The sequence below is a fragment of the Pteropus vampyrus genome, unplaced genomic scaffold, assembly GCF_000151845.1.
Source record: "Pteropus vampyrus isolate Shadow unplaced genomic scaffold, Pvam_2.0 Scaffold334, whole genome shotgun sequence".
Taxonomy (NCBI): Eukaryota; Metazoa; Chordata; class Mammalia; order Chiroptera; family Pteropodidae; genus Pteropus; species Pteropus vampyrus.
In genome coordinates, this window is record NW_011889115.1 from 772,241 (window position 1) to 792,432 (window position 20,192).

Here is a 20,192-nt window from a genome sequence, read left to right on the forward strand (position 1 = left end):
TCAGGCACCTAACCACAAATGGACATCTACCTTTGTCTGATGCTTAATTCCGCCTATGACAGACACCAAAGACTCCTCTAAGATGAGAAGCAGCTGACACTGAAGAAGGACCAGGTTGGGACCCTTAGTAGAGACCTCACGGCACCCTCAGCCTCACTTTTCCTCACCCTAAAGCTTAAAATAGATTGTCCCCTGCAGCTTGACCCAGAGCTTAGAATGTTCCCTGCCACAGAAAATTGCCCTGAAACTTATGATTAATGCCTTTATGCTTATTGATCACAATCTTTATGGTCTAGCATTCTTTCCAGACTACTCCCATCTTTGTTCCTGGGTTGCAAATGCCCTGGAGGACCACGTTGCCAGAGGGAAGTCTCCATGAAGCACAACAGACCCTCTGAAATGTCACATAATCCCTGGAATAATGCCTAGATTTTCCCTTAAATATCCTAAACTGGACTGAGAAAGGAAGGCTGTTTTTAAAGGTGTTCACCTGCTGCCTTCTCAGATCATCAGTGCCCCAACAATAAACACTTATTCTAAGTAGCTCAACTCCTGCGTCAGTCTACTGGCTGAGTGTTCCAGGCAACACAAAGCCCAGACTTGATTGTGCTCCAGTTTCAACATCAGAGGTAGACAACTATCCCAAGACATTAACAAGGTCTGTATACTTATGGATTGATGTTTAACTCAGATATCATTTTGTTTGATTGTCTTTACCTGTTTGCTAATGATAGTAGTCATAATAATAGTTACACTTGTTTGGATTTTTCTATATAGTCCAACTGTTTATGATCACTGATGTAAATGTTATACTAGATGCGAAATACAGAAAAATGAGATCGATAGCAAAACTTAGATCATGATAATTCAGAGGATAGAAATAATCCAGAGTGGTTTTTGTTGTTGTTGTTGTTGTTGTTGTTGTTGTTGTTGTTGTTATTGTTTTACAATGAAGGTTGTAAGACCTGACTTCCTTCCATTTACCTGCCCTTCTTTTTGGTGGGGGGAAACCCACCCTCAACTCACATCCCATGGTATGGTATTGCCCCATTTCAACAAGATGATGTTAATCCTGAGACTTCCTAGGAATAAACCTTCTTAGTGCTATGAGACCACACTATCTGACCAAAAGGTTGGTCATCAATGCATTCTTCAGACTGAATTGTGGATGAAAAAGGGGTTCGATGGAAAGTAACCCCACAGGGAGATCTGATCATAAATTCCTAACTGGGCAGGTCATGGTGGGTAGTCATGCCCCAGGCATATAACTTCTTTAGGGTTCATCTTTGCCTTAAGCAAGCTTTGTCCATTATTCTTGTGCATCTAGGTTAATGCACCTTTGAAATGCCAGAGTAATCCTTTTTCAGATGTCTTAGAGTCATAACCACCCCCAAGGGAGCACATAATCTTAATTATCCTGTTATCCAATCTCTACCTTGCTTTCTCCCGCCTTTCTGTAATTTTCCATAGTTCCTTCCTTAATTCCAAGTGCATAAAAGAAACTGCAAACTGTCATTCTAAGAAGCATTTTTTTTTCAGTCTGCTGTGCTCTTGCTTCCAGGCATTTCTTCTATTTGGCTCGAATTTTTATAAAAATTCTCTACAAGTTTGGACGTTCTTATATCGACAGAAGCCAGTGGGAGAAGGGAAAGAGAAGAACCAGCTGCCAGCTATACCAGCTATATTCTATTTGGTTCCAAGTGACGGCAGCACCAGTATGCACTTTCTCCTAGAAGTCTGTTTCTGTTGTTTACTTATGCCATCTTCATATGCCCATTGCCAGGCAGGGAAGTCTACCAGTTCAGATTCTTGATATCTGGCAATTTTTAAATGCTGTTTTTTTGGGATCTGGAGAACCACCAATCTTCCTTTCTTCCTATTCTTATTGGGACTTTTCTGGTCTATCATGTGGTAGCAGAGGCTGAGCTAACTAACCTTTTCCTATAATAGTTGAAGGTTGTTCACTTCCTTTCCTATGATAGGTAAGGAAGAGCTTTTCAGTGTCACAGCTGACCTTTCACAGACCACCAGCCCTGGTCAGTCACTCCCCTTATGGCCCACCAACTAATCAAAATACACTTTACTGTGAGAAAGTATAAGATGTATATAAAAGGGAAAGCCTGCGATGGGGGCTTAGCCTTTGGATGTGAATCCGCTGAACCAGTGCCGGTACCAATAAATACTACTTCCTGCTTATTGCCTCGGTGTCCCATCTCTCTGTCTGAATATCCTACAACATTTCTAGGGGCTTGTCAGGGATCAGAGACGGCGAGTTTTAGCCTCTGTTGTCATCAGAATTTGGCCCCCAGGACACTGGGAGAAGTGAACTCCACCTGGTGCCAGCAGACCTGTTGTCCGTAGGGGAAAACGACTCTTCCAGTGGACCAGGGCGGCAGCTCCGAGAACACAACAGAACCTGGTGAGGTGCAGGAACCAGTGCAGGAGCACCGCCTGACAAACTGGTGAGGACCAGGTCCAGGTATTTGACCTTCCCCTAAAGAGGCAGAAGGGAAGTCTGATCAACTCCCGAGGTCACCCAAGTAGTCTCTGGAGGGAGATGAAACCGTGACCTCTCAGGTATTTTGTGCAGAGGGTGGTGTTTGAATGAATGGTGCCTGAGTGTGAATGAGACGCGGCCTGGCCGCAAAGTGAGAGTTGAGCCCTTATCTGTGGGTCTGCAGTGAACTTCATATGGCTTAGGGTAGTATCACTGGATCTCTGTGAGGAGTTTGCTCTGGTGATCCAAGTCAGGGTTTTATACCAACCCACCAATTGCTAAGAGGCACCTGAAATATCCCCACATGGGGAGTGGCCAGAAACAGGCAAAGTGAATCCCTAAGCGCGTCTTGTCTACCAAATATGGGTGGACAAGAGAGTAAGCAGACCTCCTTAAGATGTATGATAAAGAATTTTAAAGAGGGCTTTTCAGGAGATTATAGTATGAAGCTCAACCCCCTGAAACTTTTTATTTTCCGTGAGGTAGACTGGCCCTCATTTGATGTAGAGAGGCCATCGGAAGGATCCCTGGACAAGGCAGTCATAGCCAGAGTCTATCAGGTCATTGTAGGGAATCCCAGTCATCCATATCAGTTCCCTTATATTGATAGTTGGCAAGATGTGGTCCTGACCCAACCCCCTTGGTTAAGAGCCTGTCTAGAAGAGAATTGCAAAGTAATGTTGGCCCGGGCCACTGCAACCTCCAAATGCCGACCTAAAGAAAAGAAACCAATCTTGCCAAGTAAGCCAGAGGATACTCCACCACTGTATACTCCCATTTATCCACCCCTGCCAAGGGCCCCGGAGCAGCTGGCTATGCCCCTGAGATCTTTGTCTGCATGAAAAATCCACCAACACCCGATCCTTGTTGACCTCTGTAGATTCTCTGCCACCTCCTGTCCTGACCCCCTATGTCCTGACTAGAACCCAACTGAAAGCAGCAGTAAAAATCATACTCCCTCCTTCACAGAGAAGCCTCAGGCCATGATTGATCTACTGCAATTCATCATCCTAGACACATAAGCCTACCTGGGCCAATTGCTGTCAGGTCTTCTTGACCCTCTTCAATGCAAAGGAACACCACCAGCAAGTCACCTAGGCTGCTTTAAAGTGGCTAGAGGAAGCCCTGGCAGGGATCTTAAATGCTCAGGCCTTGACAGACCAGCCCCTCAAGGACCCTGATGTGGAATATTACGTTGATGGTAACAGCTTTGTGAAGGGAGGAGAATGCCTTGCAGGATATGCTGTGGTGACCCTACATTCCACCACTGAGGCAAAACCTCTGCCTGGGGGAACCTCAGCCCAGAAAGCAGAGCTCATTGCACTGATCTGAGCCCTTAAATATGCCTTTACCACCTTCCACATACACGGGGCCTTATATAAGGAAAAAGGCCTAATCAACTCAGGGAGAAAAGGCATAAAATATGGAAAGGAGATCTTTGAGCTCCCGGATGCTGTATGGGCCCCTAAGAGAGTAGCAGTCATTGGCCAGGACATCAATGCATACATACAGGGAAACTGCAAAGTGGATCGCAAAGCAAAGCTCGCAGCCTCCGAGAGAGTAACAGAACCAACAGCTCTGACTCCTGCCCTGTTTCCCAGTGCCTTAGCAGAGTGGGACCCTGAATACTCACAGCACGAGGATGCCTGATTTAAGACTGAAAATGGGAGTTACCTCTCTAGTGGATGGTGGAAATTTGAAGATGGGTGAATAGCAATTCCTGAGGCCCTAACCCAAGCCTTTGTCAGACAGTTCCATCAGAGGACCCACATCGGCTGAATGGCTCTTGAAACCACATTGGGCCAGTATTTCTACATCCCCTGGCTCTCTAGCATCTCCCGAGTAGTGTGTGAACAAGGTGAGGTATGTGCTCGAAACAACCCACAACAGGGGCCACGGGCCCCTCTAGGAGTCCAGGGTGTGGGAGGAACACCCTTCGAAGACCTGGAAGTAAACTTCACTGAGATGCTCCGATCCCGGGGATACAAGTACCTATTGGTCTTTGTGTGCTCATATTCCAGTTGGGTAGAGGCTTAAACCCCTGGATTGAGAAGTCCTGAGAAGTAGCCAAACTGCTCCACCAAGAAATTGTTCTGCCTATTGACCACAGAGTTTGGGACAGGTAGAGCACATAAACAGGACCCTAAAAACTCAATTGGGAAAATTATGTCAAGCTACATTGGGACGAAGTCCTCCCCATGGCATTATTAAGAATCAGGTCAGCCCCAACCAAGAAGACCGGGTTCTCCGCCTATGAGATCCTGTATGGGCAACCATCCTTGCTCATCAAGGAAATACAAGGAGACCTAAAGGAAATAGGTGAATTGATTCTGAGACAGCAGTTACAAGCCCTGGGTTCTACTTTGCAACCACTGGGTTAAGGGAAAGGCTGCCTGTTAGTCTGACTACTGAGGCCCTTTCCTTTAAGCCAGGAGATTCGGTGTGGGTCAAAGAATAGAATGTCCAACCCTTAAAGCCTCTTTGAAGGAGTCTATTCACTGTTATCTTGTCCACCCCCACTGCAGTAAAGGTTGCCGAGACAAAGCCTTGGATTCACCATAGCAGGCCTAAGCCAGTGCCCACAGACTGGGAGTACATTTCAGACTCCACAGAGCACCTCAGGCTAACCCTCTGAAAGAAGTCGTCGATTGGACTTGCAGCTTGAAAGAACATCGGCCCACTTTGGTCACACCAGAAGCTGACTGATCCATGTGTGGCAGAAGCCTGAGGACGGCAACACCTCACCAAGATGGCCAACATACCCCTAAGGCTGTTTATCCTAAGCTCACCCTTGAATGTAACCCCTGAAATGTAAAAAAGGAATCGGGATAGGTAGTCAGGTCATACAATATGAAAATATCAGCCCTTAGACCAAGAACAGGATGAAGATGATGCTCTCTGATCCAATTTTGGGCCTGGGCATCAAAGAGGGGAATGTGATAGTGGAGGCCAAGCTAATCGTTTCCTTTAATAGTTGAAAGTTGTTCACTTCCCTTCTCATAATAGGTAGGGGACTTTTCAGTGTCACAGTTGACTCCCACAGACCACCTGCCTTGGTCGGTCACTCCCCTTACGGCCCACCAACGAAACAAAATACACTTTACTATGAGGCAGTATAAGATATGTATAAAAAGGAAAGCCTCACTGCGATGAGGGGCTCAGCCTTTGGACGTGAATCCGCTGATTAGGTGCCTGCACCAGTAATCGCTACTTTCTGCTTATTGCCTCTGTGTCCTGTCTCTGTGTCCTGTCTCTCTGTCCGAGTATCCTGCAACAATTAGAGCCTACTAAGTATCGACCATACAAGAGCTATAAGAAAATAATGAAGTTGGAACTGCAATAAGGAATTCACTCAAGCAAAGGCCCTCTGCTCCTGGGACTCAGAGAAAATATTTCTCATAAGAAAAATACAAATAAGTCAAAGTTAATCTCCCAAGACACAGTGTTCTCTAAAGCCCTCTTCTTTTCTGAAGGCACACTCAGTTCTGGAGCAGAAGCTAGGAAACAGCCCCAAGATAAATTGGTTTCCCCTTCTCTTTTAATCTTATGAAAGAGCTGCCAAGTCTAGAAATTCCTCCTTTGATGAGAAGATAAAGCAGAACAATGCTGTGGAACTAAGTGAATTCCTAAGGGACATTCTTCTAGGGTGTGTAAAGCCTGCCTGGAAGTGTGTATATGGGGTAGGGGGCGGGGTGGAAAGTTGGGAGTAGGAAGTGTGGGTGGACTGGTAGTCACAGTCACAAGGAATAATCATTGCTTCTAAATTTCTACATAGAATAGCAACTCCATCTTGGCATATTTATTATAGCGGTTAGAATGTTTCATCCACTTCACATCCTCCAGAGAGAGAGAGAGAGAGAGAGCGAGAAAGAGAGAGAGAGAGAGAGAGAGAGAGAGAGAGAGAGAGAGAGAGAGAGAGAGGAAAAATATCAGCTTTCTTTCTTTCCTACTATGTGTTGGAAGTAGGTAAATTTCTACTTCTTTTACAGCCTTCTCGCTTTTTTTTTTTTTTTAACTGAGAATTGCAGTTCAAATCACTTTACCACATTAGATTGTGAATCTCTGGAAGGCACGGCCCCCCTTCTCTTACTATTTAAAGGACAGATGTAAAATGCTACGGATTGGAATAAGAACTCAGTTTGAATCCCGCCCCCAGCTTCACCATCTGTAAGTGATAGTTTTCCTATCTGCTTGACATGGTTATGTAATTTTTTAATCTAACATTTGCGCGCAACCCGTTTTAGAAGCAGAATCTCATTCAATTCTCATTAGGAAGGTATTATTGAGATTTTATGTGAAGATATTTTGTAGCGTAGAAAAGAGCCATCCGGCTGGGAGGTATTGGGCTATCTTCTTTACCTGGCCGTTGTGAGGATTAAATGAGCGGTTGCGAAAGCGCTTTACACTATTTACGTTATGGGTCACGAATCGCACACACCACAGCACCTGATCCTCCGTGAGGACTCGATCAATGCTGGTTGGGGTGAATGATTTTGTATCTTGCCTGCTCCTTTCAGTTTTCCAATCACAAACTAATCGCGCGGCCGCAAATCTGGGAGCCGCAGCGCGGAGCTGCCCGGGGAGGGCACGGAAACAATAGAGTACTTGTGGTTGGCGGGGATTAGGACGCCCAGCTGGAGTCCACGAAGGCGCCCCAGTCCTACTCCGGGGCTGCCGGGACAGACACCCAGAACCCGCTCGACATTCCTCGAGGGAGCGGGGGACATCGGACCCTAGCCCCCACCATCACAGCAGGCGCCTCACCGGACGCGCCCAAGCCCCACCCACTACCTCAGGTAGCTCGTTTGCACCAGCCAATCCGGAAGAAGCCTGGCGTGGAAGGCGGTGCTTCCCTGGCCGGAAGTGACGTTCTGTGCCTGGCTGGCCGCGGAGTCCGCCGAAGCTTTCGGCCGCGGCTGAGGCGGCTGAGCGGAAAAATGGTTCGGACAGTGGCGGCTGCGGCGGCTGGGGTTGTGGTGGAGGCGGAGGCTCAGGCTGCGTGAGGTGAGGAGCGGCGAGTGCGGCGGGGCGGGGGCCTGGAACTCTGCTCTGCAAGGGCGGCGAAGTGCCCGGGGATCCCGGGATGGAAAGATCCCTTGCCGGGCCCCCAGTTCCGCGGGTGCCCGCCCCTGACCCTCCATCCCGTACTCTTGGCTCTGCCCCAGCCCGACTCAGCTCCCTCCAGGCCTTGCTTCCACCCGGGCCGCCGCCGTTTGCCCTGCCGAAGGTGCGAGGGGCCCGCGCCCTTAAACCAGGCCCCTCTTGTCGGAGACGGGAAGGGGAGCTGGGAGTTAGTTTTTTTCCAAAAGAGGGGTAAGGGGAGGCCACCCCCTTGTCCCTCGGGACGGGGCTGGAGCTGCAGTGGCCGGTCCTATTTCCTTGTTGAATTGTTAAGTTCTGGCGAGTGTGTGTGTGTTGCGCTTCTCACATATGACCCCTCCCCCCATTTCTTTTCACCTCCTTGTCCCATCTCGGGCTTTGGGGGCTAATGATCTTTTTTCTTCTTCCTTCCCAGCGGTTGCCTTTTTCCCGCGAATCCACTTGCTTTGGGAAGACAGTATTATTTCACTGCGTATTTAGCGCATCATCTTTCTGGGAGGGCGGTCAGATTAACTCCGAGTGACGGAGAAACAATGAATAATTGTAAAAAGCACATACTTATTTTCCTCACTTAATGGTTTGGCTTTAAAAACGAGATTCTTCAGTTGTGGAATTTTTTTTTTTCGGGGCGGGGAGAGGAGCAGGGATTGAAAAGGGAAATAAAAAGAGAACTAAGTGAAGAGGAAAGTCTGGAGATAACGAACGTGGAAGAAGGAGCCAGTGGTTATTCTTTGCCTATATTCGCCTGGACATTGAGGTTGTAATTATATTTTTATTTTTAACAGTGGGTGTTGTATTGAGAGTAAAGAAGGAGGCCTTCCTCTTTGAACAAGATTACCTATTAAAGAGGTACCCTAAAATCTTTCCAGGTGGGTGTCACACAGAAAAGTTGTGCTGGGAAAATTGTTTAATATATTGGAACATCAAAGCCAAGATCAGAAAAGATGAAGAAAAAAGAAAGTTATTCTTAGAAGAGTGGGGGAGACATAGTTTAAAGGGGGAAGGCTGCACGTTAAGAGGTCCAGGAGCTTTGATTCCAGGAGAGACTTTGTACCTTTGCTTCCTTGGCCTGTGGACAACTCTCTACAGGAAACTTAGCTCTGCCAGTGGTTGGGGTTGTTGCTCTTATTCATAGTAGCAGATTAGACTGAATGGCCTTAGTTGAGGGTACAGTTGAAGGTAACTGCTGCTTTTTTTTTTTTTCAAATTAAGTTTATTGAGGTAACATTGGTTAATACAATTATATAATTTGCTTCTTTAACATTAAGACAGTCTGAGTACTGAACAGCATGACTGAATGAGAATAGAGAGATTTTATTATTTAACTCAACTCAAAAGTGATTTTATATAGGTATAAAGCACATATAGAGCTTCTTCTACAGGTAATTTTGCCTAAATTTAATAGATTCTAAAGTATTTTTTTTTCTTATGAAAATGTTACTATTTGTATTTTATATGCATGTTGCTTGCAGTATTTTTTGGAAACCAATAATTTTTTCATCTATAAGTTTCACTGCTTTCTCTGTTTTATGGAATGTGAAAATCGGTATACTTGCATTTAGGAATTTTAGAAACTATAACTATGTAATTAGCAGTATATTAAGCATGTGATTCTTTGTTTCTTCCTTAAGCCATGAATGGTTCTGAAATTTTCTATTAATTGAAGATTGCTGCATCAGTTCCCGTGTCCAGGAATCTTTCGTTCATCTTGCACAATGTTTTTTTGCTTAGTAAGCACATTGCTTAGTGAACTTATACCCAATATGAGAGTTGGATTTCCCAAGAGCTCAGAGTTCATATCAGCATCAGACCAAACTTTTCAGAGCAGCAGTGCAAAGCACTTTTTTTAATGCTTTGTAATTTGTATTTCTTTCATAACAAATTAATCATTTTAATTATATATTTGCCATATTCCAAAAAGAATTTAATAATAAAGGTGAATGTTTTAGTGCTGTGCATTCACATAGTACATGACTTGATTTGTTAGTTGTACCTCAAAAGAGCTAAAAATTGACCCTCTGAAAGATTTAATTGTTTTCAGAGGCCCTGTAAGGGTGCCTGGCACTGCAGTAGTTCTAGGGATAGAAAAATGAATAAGACAGTGCTTGTCCTGAAGAAGTTCTCTAGTCCATCTGGGGAAACAAACTTATAAATTATAACAATATGGTTATAAGGGCAGTGGTAGATTCAAATCTACGAAAAAAGGATGTCATCACCTGGACTGGGAGATTGAGAAGGAGACTGAGAATGCACCTGATGAGGATGATGATGTTCCAATTGAGTCTTAAGGCATGAATTCCTTCTATTAATGAGGGTGAGATTAAGGCGATCAGGTTCTAGACACTGCTGTGATACTACCAAGCAATGAGATATTATTAAATAAGATGCTTAGTACCTCTGGTATCCTTTTTTTTTTTTTTTTAATTTGAGAGTTGACTATGAAATAAGTGCTATCTAGTAGAAATATTAAATGAGAACCACATGTGTAAGATATTTTACTTTTTTTTTTTTTGGTAAGTCTGAAATCTGGTACAACACATCTCACTTTGGACTAGCTACATTTCAGACACTCAGTAGGTACATGTGTTTCGTTGCTACCATTCTGGACAGTGCAGATCTACTGTATGAAAATTCTGCTTTTTAATCTAGTCCTGTTTGAAAAGAAAAAGCAACTTCTATGAGAAATGTATTATCAGTAATTTATAATTTCTAATCATTTTGATAGTATTCATACATGATGCTCTTTTTATTGGAATTATGGTCATACTTGGAAATGTTATTGCTGTAGGATACTTTTCAGGTTGTTCATAGGGTTATGGTTTGGACTAGGAGAAATTTTGTTTTCCTTGTCTCTCTGGTAGAGTATCTTTATTTTGTGCATTTATGTATATTTTGTATTCTTCCTTTTTTCCTGCAATTCGTTGTCACATGTGATGGATTCAAACACAATGGGAGAGAACACATGGACATTTTAACCAATTAAAAAGACTTATGCAATTTTAAACTACCCTTTGGATTCCTTAAAATTTTAAATTCAGCTATTTAGGTACAAAAACAAATGAGATTTTTAAACATTCTTGATTTTAATAGATTCGAAGGCAGTTATGGCTAAGCAGCAAGTATTTATCTTTTAACATTGAGAATGCATTTAAGATACTATAAAATTAACATCCTTATTGTTAAACATATAGCTCTGTTAGTCTTACACTACAAAAGTTGCATTATTGATATGAATAAATGTTGTATAATGCTGAGTCACAATTTGCTATGCAGTGAGTTTGGTTTTAAAAAAACAGACTTATTTTAAACAAATACCAATGACTAACAGTGATAAAGTAAATATTATCCTTACATGTATATTGACTGGTGATTATAGCTTAACTAACGCTTTTTCCCTCCACAGGCCTTATTTTCTGTGAAGTAAATAGGACAGGTGTTTTTCTTATTTTCTTAAAGAGGAAAACAAGGCCCATTGTTTAGCATAATATGTTAGAGGAATTGCTTGAATTTAAGCGTTTCTTAGAATGCAGAACCTAATGTTCTTTTCATTGCATCTCTTCATATAGTACTTGAGTGTTCAGATACATAGCACTTATCAGATTTTGGAGTGTATATTTGAGAAGAGTACTTCCTGCCTTTAGGGAGTTTATATTCCACTTAGACCAGTTACAATACATGTAGCAGAAAGTAGTTATAAAAAATTGTTAATGGGAAAGAAAAATTGTAAGGGATAGTATAGGTATATTTAAAATACATGAGAGTTAATGAGGCAAGATTTTTGATTTTTGAGTAAAGAGTTTAGATCTTTAACTTGCTATAGGAAAAAGGTGATGAGATGTCAAGGCCAGAGTTATTTCAATGCAAAGAGAACAACTTGGGGAAAAACTTAGATAAAAGAAAATAAAGTATAGGTCTAAGGAAGGATTTGCAAGGCTTATTTGAAAATTTAAAGGCAGGGCAGTGGTGAAGTAAGAGATGAGAATAAATAGACATTCACAATAAATAATTTAGAGGCCAGCGCTCAAATTTTATATTATTTGTATGATTCAGGAAATCTCAGCACAGGCTGTGAGTGTGTGGCTTGAGTAGTGTGGAAGATGCATTTAAGAGGACTGAAGGAGAGGTCGATGACTGTAAAAGCATCAGAGTAATGTTAGTTCCTGTTGTGAAATGAGTTGGGTTTTGATGAGAAATTTGACTAAGAAAATAAAGGAATAGGCAGTGTTAAAATTGCTTAAAATTTTTGCAGTGTGGGAAATCCTAATAGAAGAAGACTAATTTTTTAAAATTTTCCTATTGAAACAAATTGACAGTTTACCTTCAGAAAATAACAGTAGAAGCAGGAAGAAGTTAAGTATTGTTAAACTTCTGCTGTGGAATGAGGAAATAGAAAAGACAAAAATCCTCTTTCAAGGTAAAAGGGAGAGGAAAATGAGAGGAGACAATAGAGAAGTTAGTGCAGGTACTTATCTTGAGATGAGATGGGAAAAGAACCTGGCCATTGATAGGAGAGACAGAAAATCTCTTAGGAAAATACCTGTCTAATTAGGGGACAGGAAAACATTTTTTCAGATATTTTATGAAAAAAGTGTTTGGGGGGAATTATATGTGAAATATGTATCCCCCCCAAATAAGCACTGAAGGAGACCTAATTATGCCTATAAACAAAACCATAGTGCTATGAGTAGCCATAACTAAATTGATTTACTAAGTCGCTTTATATGTGTTCATAATGTAATTTATAACTATTCTGACTCCTTTTTAGTGTGTAAGTGTGTTTTAGACTACAGTGCTGAGCTGGAAAAAGGTGCTCTTTGGCTTAGACTTCATAGCCTGGTTTCGTCTGACTAGATCTCAGAATGACACCAGACTGAAATTCTAGTCTGCCTCTATTGAAATGCAGAACATAACATGTGACTGTTTAGTTTTTTTTTTTTAATCAGACTTATTGAGATACAATTTACTTACAGTAAATCCATCTGTTTTAGGTGTACAGCTCTATAAATTATGAGAAATAGTGACAGTGTGTTAACTACCACCCACAAGATATAGAATATTTCTTTCACTCCAAAAAGTGTCCTTCTGCCCCTTTGTAATTCCTTCCACTGACCCTCCAGACTCTGGCAAGAACTGATTTTTTTTCATGTTCCTGTAGTTTTGCTTTCCCAGAATGTCATATAAATTGGCATCATACAGTATATATAGCCTTTTGAGTCTGACTTCTTTCATTAAACATATGCTTTTGAGATTGAATAAGCTTCCTTAAAAAATTAATTTTTAGAACAGTTACAGATTACAGAAAAATTGTTAAGATAGTACAGAGAATTCCCATAAACCTTGGACCTAGTTTCCCATTATTTTATGTATATAAATTATTGATATTTGATAATTGTCAAAAACGCAAGATTCTAGAATTAAGTTTTTGAAGACTGGAATTGTGTGGTTTCTGTTAAGATGATGACTTTTATTGTACATGACATGTAACAAAATTTGTCATTTTAACCATTTTTAAGTGTACAATTCAGAAATATTAATTATTTTCACAAGTGTGCAACCATTACCACTATTTATTTCCAGAATTTTTCATCACCCCAAACAGAAACTACCTATTGAGTTGTAACTTCCCATTCCCTCTCTTTCCAGCCCTTGGTAAATGCTAATCTACTTTCTGTCTCTAGATATTCTAGATATTTCATGTAGGTGGAATCATGCAGTATTTGTTCTTTTTGTGTCTGGCTTATTAACCTTGCATAATGTTTTCATACATGTCATAGCATGTGTCAGAACTTTATTCTTCTTAATAGTTGAATAATATTCCATTGTATATAATATACCACATTTTGCATATCTATTTGTTGAGGGCCACTTGGGTTGTTGCCACCTTTTGGCCGTCATGAGTAATGTTTCAATGAGCATTTGTGTACAGGTATGTAAGTCTCTCTTTAATTCTTTTGGGGGTATATCTAGAAATGGAATTGCTGGGTCATATGGTAATTCTGTTTAATTTTTGAGGAAACACCACAGTGTTTTCCAAAGTAACTGCACTATTTTACAGTCACATCAGCCAACTATGAGGGTTCCAGTTTCTCCACATCCTTGTCAAAACTTGTTATTTTCTGTTTTATTTTAAATTATAGCTAGTCCAGTAGGTGTTAAGTGGTATCTCATTGTGGTTTTGATTTGCATTTCCTTAATGAGTGATGACGTTGAGCATCTTGTGCTTATTTATTGGCAATAAGCTGTGGTTTTTAATGGTAGGAACATACTTATTCAATAATTGGACACATTTTTAACACTGTTATATAGTAGGCATTTTATATATATATTTTAAATTTAATCCTACAACACTATGGCATATGATTTATGTTTTACAGATAAGAAAATTAAGATAAAGGCAGATAAAGTAGCTTGTTCAAGATTACACAGTAAGAGGGAGGTATATTTGAACTTGAGTCTTGCTAAACTACATCAATTTCTCTTCTTTGTTATCACTCTTCTACAGAACTATCAATTTTATGCAGTTGGTGTAATGTGAAAACAAGATTTTGTTAGTCATAGAAACCAATGGAGTTTTGGGGGGAAATTCCAGAAGTATTTATGTCATTTTTTTCATTATTATTCCTTGTTTGGGGTTTCTCAGTTGCAACTCAATTTTACTTTTTCCTACCTTAAACCATGTTAGAATGGAGGCATATACCATAACACAACACAAAAAGCTTACTGTTAACTTGTCATGTTGGAATTGGGTGATGTTAGAGTATATTTAATGATTCATGTTGAATGAATGAGCAATGAAGTAGTCCAAAGTTCAGCAATTATCTCCACAAAGTAGTGCTACTGTTGAGATTCTGAGTTAGATTGAAAACTGCTTTGTCAGTAAAATTTATTTCAACAGGAGCCTCTTGCTGTGACTATATCCCCCCTTTACTTGTCTACTTCCCGAATACATACAGTTATGCACATACGCAGATTAGAAAGTTGTTCGGAATGAATGCCCTGGTTGTGAATCTTTTATGTGTAGAATGTTGCTCCTATGGGCCGAAGGTAGTATAATGACTGCTAGTGCTTATTAGACTACAGTGTAGTCCATTGCTTTTTGTCAAAATGGGAGAATTAAGCCCTTTATTAATTGTAGTACTCGGGCGAAGAATGATTTCAAGTATGGTATGGAGGTTAAAGAATGTAGGAGCCGGGCCAGGCACATCCATCTTTAAACTTGTGAAGAAGCTGGAGAAGGCTCTTCTCTTAGCTTTTCCTATGATTCATTCTTTAATTATGTTCAGGTCATGGCTACAGTTTCATCTTTTCCCCTGACATAAGAGAAAATCCCTCTATTATATATTCATCACCTTCGTTCTAAAATAGTAAATCTTGCCAATGAGGAAATATTTAAAATTCTGTATCAGAGTTTAGATAATGAAAAGTAAATCTGCTTCGTACCACTGGCTCCCCCCCAGTCTTCCATTTTTAGGTATTGACTTAGTAGTTTCTTACCTTTATCACTTCAGCCTCCTAAGATGTCTCTTCCTTACCTTGTCAGACCCCTTGCATCTGTGCTTCTGATTCTCTTACTCAACTATACCCAGTACCTCTCTTAGTTCGCTTTACTGTCAAAGAATTGAAAGATTAAATGCCTTTGTTACTTGTAATCCTTACTTTTTCGTTTTTCCACACTTCAGTAAACTGTCCTCTTTGAAAATCACTAATGAGGGTCTGTTGGGGAGGGGAAATGAGGAGTGACTGCTAATAGGTAAAGAATTTCTTTTGGGGTTCGTGAAAATGTTTTGAAATTTGGTAGTGGTGATGGTTGCACAACTCCGAATATACTAAAAATAACTGAATTGTATACTTTAAATGGGCGAAATTTATCCAAACAAAGCTATTCTTAATCGCAAGTGAGCTCTTAGATTTAGAGATTTCTTTCAGTGCTTATTATGTCACCTCCCTGTAGTTTCTGACAATACTGACACTTCCTTGTTAGGGCACTCTGTTCCCTTATTTCTCGGATACCAGTCTTCATACCTTTCTTATTTTCCTTTGACCTTTTGTTTCCTGCTTGTTTGTTAGTGGCACTCATGATTTCTTCTTTGTCTCTTTCTCTTCACTATATGAATTCTCAGTTTTACATAGATACCTCCTAAAGATTCATCTCTAGCCAAATTGCTCTGTTGAGCCCAAAGCCAGTATTTCTAATCAACAAGCCTAGTTAACTGTGTTTCCTATAAATACTTTAAATAATAATGTGTTTTGGTATGGCTAAAAAGGACCATTGAAGAACAATTCCAAGAATACATACACATGATTTTCTTCCCTTAGAGAAAGAAATGAATGGTTTATTATTTGGCACATTTAAGATGACTTCCAAATGCTTTAAATGCAAATTAATGCAACAAGAGTAGATTAAAAATATTATATCTCTTAGGTTAAAATATTTTAAGTATGATATTTTTGTGTAATCTTAAGTATCTTACAGATTACCAAAGACACTCTACAGTGAAGAATTGCTTCCTTATCTGGTCCATATTAGATTTAATTTCATTTCTTTGTTTAACAAACTTCGGAATGAAAGCTTGCTTGTTTCAAGACTGTTCTAAGTGCTGGGGATATGAGTGAACCCAACAGATAAATTCCAGCATCATGAAGTTTACTTTAGAGGGGAAAGATAGACAATAAAATAAATAAAATATATAGTATACTAGATAGTACTAAATGCTAAGGAGAAGACAAGCCAAGTACATAGGCATGGAGTTAGAGAAAGTTGCAGTTTTAATTGGTTATCAGTGAGGCCTTTACTCAGATGTCACCTCAAAGAAAAGTCAAAAAAGAGTAGAGAGTGAGCCATTCAGCTATCCAGGGGAAGATCAGTCAGAGGGAGCAGAAGAGCAAAAGCTGTGAATGAGAAGCCTAATGTATTTGAGGAACAATAAGGAGGCAAATGTTATAGTAGTAGAGAGAGTTACGAGAGAGGTAATGGGGGACCAGCTAGAGTGCCTGGTAGACTTGCCAGGATTTTACCTTTTCTCTGAGCAAAATAGGAGCTGTTGAAAGTTCTGAACAAAGGAGTGAGAAGATCTAGGTTTTTCAGAATCACTTTGGCTGCTGTGTTGAAATAGTCTGAAGGTGGAGGATAAAAGGGTGACAGAGACAGATTGGGAGGCTATTTGAATAATCCAGGCAACAGATTATTGGTCTAGAATGGTAGCAGGAATGTTATGAAGAAATATGCAGGTTCAGAAATATTTGAAGGTAGAGCCTATAACATTTTATGTACATATCCCTTATTGTCTGATAGAGCCACCACCAAACATTGCTACCTTCCTGACAAGCTATAAATGAATTAATTTTCTGATTTAATTCAAATAAAATAAATTTACTGGATATACATAGAATGGTTAGAATGTACAATCATCTTTCTCACTGATAAGAATATCCTACTATTAATGCTTAAATGTTTTACTTGTTTTAAAATGCAGTGACTATTTTTACACAAATTGATCATGTTATGTGATGTGCCCATTAAGTGATTCACAGATGGTGAAAATTTGAGAAACCATCTTTTAGTAAATAATTTTCTTTTGTAGTCTTACCCTTTCCCCATATCTCTTAATGAGTAAGAGTGGTATCCTTAATTTAGCCTGTAGATTGGCAAATGAAAATGGAAAATACAGCTCTTATTTGAATTTTTTTATGATATCACTAAAAAGTTTAACTTCTTGTGTTTACACAATTTGCTACATGTAGGTAAAAAAAACTCATACTATTTATAATGCAGGTGTTGTTTTGCACATATGTATAATATAGCGATGAAAATGTATCTTAACTATATGTGGAGTGGATTATTTTATTGTGAAATAACACAATTGCATAAAGTATATATGATTATTTAACACATAATTGTACAATAAACACTTGTAAAACCAGTCACTAGGTTAGGAACTAGAACACTACTGGTATTCCGGAAGTCCCCAGTGTTCTTCTGCCTAATCATAAATCTCTTTCCCCCGCTCTGTGAGTAACTACTATCCTAACCTTTGATAATCCTTTCATTTCCTTCACAGGTTTACCATTATATAAGCATTCTTAAACAATATAATTAATTTTTCATATTTTTTAACTTTGAATGGAATTATATGTATTTTTGTCTCTCCATTTGCTTAATACTTTCTAAGTTTTATCCATTAAAAAAAAATAACTTTATCCATTGGCATTGCTGTATGAAATTTCATTAAATTAACTGTGATATAGTAAAAAATAAATAAATAATTGGTCTTTGTCTCTGGTTCCTATCATGTAATTCTGAAACCCTGGGAATCTAGAGTGATGAGTGTCTTTTGTATGCTGATGAGATGACTAGTCTCTGGGACCCCTAGATAGCTTCAGGATGGGGACTGGTCACCAAAAAGACCAAAGTTTGATTGGAGGGTTGGAACTTTAAAGCTACCCCCTGACCTCTGGGAAGGAGAGAGGAGCTGGAAATCGAGCTAATCACCAGTGATTTAATCAACCATGCCTATGTAATGAATTCTCCATAAAACCTCCTAAATTTGGGGATTTGGGAGCTTCTGGTTTAGTGAACACATTGTGGTGCTGGGAGAGTAGCACTTCCAGAGAGGCCGTGGAACTTCCATGTATTCCTCCACTCCCAACCTTGGCTTATGCATCTCTTCCATTGGCTGTTCCTGGATTGTATCCTCTATGATAAACAGGTAAAAATAAGTGAGCTTTTTTCCTGTGAACTATCTAGTAAATTATCAACCCTGAATGGGGAACATGGGAACTCTCAATTTGTACCCGAGTTGGACAAAAGTGTGGTTAACCTGGAGACCCAGTACTTGCAACTGGCATCTAAAGTGAGGACAGTCTATGGGACTTAGCCTATAAACCTGTGGAGTCTGATAAGTGTAAAAATTGAATTGTAGGGCACTCAGTTGGTATCTGGAAAATTGGACAACTGGATGTTAGTGTGAGAAAAAACTCACACACATTTGGTATCAAGTTTTGTGAGTAGAAACAGACCATGAACATATAGTTTATTCATGTTTATCCCAACAAGGTGTGTGCGTTTTCCCCTTGTTTCACATCCCTGTTATCAGTTATTGTAAGATTTAAAATTTTTTCCCAGTGTTACATGTGTAGTGGTGTCTCACTTTGGTTTTAATACGCATTACTGATTCCTAATAATTCCCTGAGTGCTAATAAGATTGAGCCCTTTTTTCATGTTTATTGGCCATTAGATTTCTCTTTCGTGAAGTTCGTGCCTTTGCCCATTTTTTCTTTTAGATTAACGGTCTTTTTAAATCATAGGAGTTATTTATCCAGGATTTGAGTCTTTTGTTTATGTTTAAAATATCTTCCTTTCTGTGGCTTGTTTTTATCATTCTCTTGGTGTCTGATGAATAAAAGTTCTGAATTTTACTATAGTCAAAATTATTAACTTTTTCTCTTAAAGTTATGGTTTTTGTGTGTTTAAGAAAATTTTCCCTTCTCCAGTTCTAAAAACTTTATAGTTTTTTCTTTCACAGTTAGGCATTTCATTTGTCTTGAGTGATTTTTGCTTAAAGTGTGAAGTAGAAGTCCATTTCATTTCTCCATCATTTGCTCTAGTACCATTTGTTGAAAAAGTTCTTTCCTGTACTCTATTATGTCATGTTTGTCTTAAATCAGGTATCTATGTAGGTGTGTGTCTGTTTCTGTGCTCTTGGCCTTTTAGATTTAGCTCTTCCTACATAAATAATATACTATATTAAGTTAGCTTTATAATAAGTATTGGGTAGAGCAAGTCCTCCCACCTTGTTCTTTTTAAAAAAGGAGAGTCTTTGCTATTTTGGCCCCTTTGGTTACTGTATAAATTTTAGAATGGCCTTGTCACATTTTATTTTACAAGTCTGTTTGAGTTTTGACTGGGATTGCATTGAACCTATAGATTTATTTCAGGAGAAGTGGCGTCTTTATAAAATTAAGTCTTCAAATTTGTTAATATGGAAAAATAACCCCTTACATTCACATAGTCCTAGCGTTTGTCAGTAAAGTTTTGTAATTTCCCCCCACAACATTTTGTTACATGTATTATTAGTTTGTGGATGTCATGTGTATGTTATCGTAAATATTACCTTTGATGAAATTTGCTTTTCTGACCATCTGTTGCAGGTATATAGAAATGAAATTGATTTTTGTATGTTAGTATATCTGTCAACCTTGATAAACTCTGGCATGTAATTCTATTATCTGTATATTCTTTGGATTTTTTACTTAATCTGTAAATAATTTTTTTTTTCCTATTCTACTTTTTATTTCTTTTTGTTGCCTTTCTGGCGGTGGACATCCTGTTTTTTGTTCGTGGTCAAAGGGAGAGCTTTCAAGGTTTTGCCATTAAGTATGATATTTGTTGATATCCTTGGTCAGATAAGGAACTTCCCTTCGTTCATAGTTGGCTAAGAATATCTATTGAGATGAACATATGCTTTTTCTATTTTAATTCTTTAATTATTGACGTGGAAAATTGCATTTTGTATTTACAACTGAGTTTTGTTTAGGACTTTCTGTATTTGTGTTCATGAGTAGGATCGATTTATTTTCTTTTCTCGTCCTTGCCTGA

At 39.4% G+C, this 20,192-nt stretch overlaps 1 protein-coding gene across 1 annotated transcript in view; it reads left to right on the forward strand.

Moving 5' to 3' along the window:
- The first annotated feature begins 7,357 nt into the window (after window positions 1-7,357).
- The window catches only part of PIK3C2A (phosphatidylinositol-4-phosphate 3-kinase catalytic subunit type 2 alpha), a 97,717-nt gene continuing 84,882 nt past the window's right edge, over window positions 7,358-20,192 (forward strand). Inside the window, exons 1-2 of the mRNA XM_023522142.1 lie at window positions 7,358-7,501; window positions 8,383-8,466. The gene's annotated coding sequence lies outside the window, so the exon portion shown is untranslated. The remainder of the gene's footprint in view (window positions 7,502-8,382; window positions 8,467-20,192) is intronic.